The 3,079-nt window shown below is 30.3% G+C and overlaps 1 protein-coding gene and 1 non-coding gene across 2 annotated transcripts in view; one reads left to right on the forward strand and one right to left on the reverse strand.

The window, feature by feature from the left end:
• Window positions 1–394: 394 nt before the first annotated feature.
• TRNAE-UUC lies at window positions 395–468 on the reverse strand. The gene has a single exon. It is a non-coding gene; the product is annotated as a tRNA-Glu (tRNA).
• Window positions 469–514: 46 nt separating this feature from the next.
• The window catches only part of LOC110032511 (mitochondrial import inner membrane translocase subunit TIM14-3-like), a 6,852-nt gene continuing 4,287 nt past the window's right edge, over window positions 515–3,079 (forward strand). Inside the window, exon 1 of the mRNA XM_020736171.1 lies at window positions 515–719. The gene's annotated coding sequence lies outside the window, so the exon portion shown is untranslated. The remainder of the gene's footprint in view (window positions 720–3,079) is intronic.

Genomic DNA, 3,079 nt, shown 5'->3' on the forward strand with positions numbered 1-3,079 from the left:
ATATATTATAATTTATAAAATTTAATTTTTTAAAATATGATAAATTTTTTATATATAATTATTTTAAATGATTTTATATTTCGAAAAATAACGATTCAAATACGAACGAATGCATCACTGCTTGTTTTTGATTCATTTAACTAACCGAACCAAAAAAAAATTTATTCTATTTACTTATCGAACAAATCGAACACAAACTCATTAATCCTATTTACTTATCGAAAAATCAAACACAAACTCATTGACAAACCGAACACAAACTGTTTGCGAACAAACAGCCCTAAATTGATTGCAATATTTGTAAAAATTTCTCTTGGGAAATAGATATTTACAAATATTCCTTAAAATTCAATAAACGGTCTAATTAACAAAAATAAAAAATAAAAAATAAAAATTCCATTGCCGGGATTTGAACCCGGGTCGCCTGGGTGAAAGCCAGATATCCTAACCGGACTAGACGACAATGGATTGCTGCTCCTTTTTCCATTTAATGATTATTAACCAAATCAAAAACCTGGTAAAGAGGAAATTTCTGGAGCCCGCTTTCTTGAATCCCAAGCCATTGCGTATTTCTTTAGGTTTTGTCGACTCGGAGAAGAAACTCAGAGCTTCTCTTTCTTCTGTTCTTCCCGCCATTGCAGCTCAACGTTGAACACCTTCATAGCTGATTCACGACGCCGCGTTAGCTTCCATCCACCGCACTTTTTCCGCAGCTTGAGGTGATTTCTTCTGAAAAAATCGTTTTTTTTTTAAGAAAAATTTCTTTTTTGGGTTTGATCTTCTTTTATTTTTATTTTTATTTTTTGAGTTGGATTTGAATTACCATGCGAAGATTTTCTGCCCTGATTTTGTTTCCTGTAATTTCAATGCTGTTAAGAAAAACAAAAAATGAAGCATATTCCCCAACTCCATAAGATGTTGCATCTGTATATCCTTCTACTACTGGAGGAAAATTATTTTAAAATAATCCCACACCGGTTTATGTGCTCTAACAGAGCAGCTTTCTTTCTGCTCTTTCGAAAAGTTTTCTAATTTTCTTTTTTTGCATGCAAATATAAATTTTATATCAAAGCATTATCATATATAAATTATAAACTTTAAATATTTTAATTCATAGGAACAACACATTTATCTTTTAAAGATGTAGAAGGATTAAACAATATAAGAAGAGTATTTCTTTATTGGTAAAAGCTTAAGCAATTGATCATCACAAACACATCTTTCTTAGAATATTTCTTTGAGATGGGAATTCCTAAGTGGAAACCCCAACTCAAATTCAATGTGAAATCCGTTTCGAGCCCTAGCCTGTTCTAAGTAGGTCCACCTAGATAATTCTTTGGGTTTTATTGATCTCTTCGGTCAACACCAATACGTGTGGTGTACTTGTTCAACACGTCACACTTATTGGGGGCCCATTTGTTGACTTCATGTTGGTGAGTTATGGATTTATAACATTTATCCCCTTCTTATGAAGAACTATGCTTATATGCAATTTTGAAACCATGTTAACAAATGAAATAGGCTCATTTCAAACAAGGGGCATTTACATGCATACGACTATTTTTTTATCCAACAATTTTTTTTTTTTTTTTTTTTTTTCCTTTTTTTCGTTCCACACAAATCTTTCATATCATATAAAAATAACCACTATTTTAACTTTTAAAAGCAAAATAGACTTTTTCACGTATATGTAAGGTAACGTATAATTGAAGTTCAGGTGTTAGATATGTAAAGGTTTAGGAATTGGTTGGTATGTATGTAAATCTTCCTAAGAGGTTATTAGCCTTGTTGTTGGGTTTTACCATTTTTTCTTTTTTTTTGCTTCCTTCAGAATATGAAGCCATGTTTATTGTTGTAAATCTACCTAAAAAATATATAGGAATTTGCTGGTATGTATGTAATTATTCAAGTTGTTTTCTTTATAGAATTATCTGTTCTTATTTACAGAAGTCTTTTACTAAATATTATTATTTATGCCCCTTCTTTTACCAAAGTTGCTTTAAATTTTATTTGATAAATTGATTGGCGGGATGAGATAATAGTGATTTTGTGATAGTGTAATTAGGATGTTCCTTCTCTATAGGAGTTCCTTCTCCTCTCTGCAGCTGCCATTACTTATAGAGAACTTGATGCCATCTATAGTGAAAGGTTTGTGTATGAGTTTGTTATCCAAATTCTATTGGGTTTCAATTGAAAAATGCGTACACACACGAGCATGCATGCATGTATAATCAGGATTTTGTGGATGTAATATTACACAAGCTTCTATTTTTCACAACTTTTTACTCATAACTTTTTTTTTCTTTTTGATATAATGAATTCTTCTCCTCTGTTTGTGAATTTTTTCATCTAAAATTTTTCATGTAAATCTAGATGTTGAAATTCAAAATAATGCGAAATAAAGTGAAATACTTCATATTGTTTCATTTCATTGATATGAACGTGTTTCATTGATATGAACGAGAGAATAAATAACCATTACAAAAATTCAGTAATAGGAAAAATAATAAAAAAGAAACGACATGAAAGGAAAGATATATCACCTGGTATCTCCAATAATTAATTCATATTAATTATTAGGAGATATAGGAATTAACATAAAATAGGGAAACAAATAATTCCTAATCCAAGAAAATAAATATAAATTAGGAAAGAAAATATTTACTTATATTAAGGAAAGAATTTTTTCCTCATAACTTCTTATAGGAATAAATTATTTTCTATTATAATTCTTAACACTCCTCCTCAAGTTTGGAATGTATGTTAATAATTCATAACTAACTGAGTAGTGAAGAAAAATGAGTCGTTTTGATTATCGAATTTACTAGATTCAGGCTTGGCTGAATTTTGAGTTTTGTCTGCCATATGTTTTAGTGTAGAAAATATATTCATGTTTGGCTGAATTTGTTGGATTCAGGCTTGCTGAATTTTGAGTTTTGTTTGCCATATGTTTCGGCGTAGAAGAGAGATTCAAACTTGGCTGAATTTGCTGGATTCAGGCTTGGCTGAATTTGCTGGATTCAGGCTTGGCTGAATTTGCTTGATTCAGGCTTGGCTAAATTTTGAGTTTTGTAGGGAA

The sequence above is a fragment of the Phalaenopsis equestris genome, unplaced genomic scaffold (genome assembly GCF_001263595.1).
Source record: "Phalaenopsis equestris unplaced genomic scaffold, ASM126359v1 Scaffold000002, whole genome shotgun sequence".
NCBI classification, from domain to species: Eukaryota; Viridiplantae; Streptophyta; class Magnoliopsida; order Asparagales; family Orchidaceae; genus Phalaenopsis; species Phalaenopsis equestris.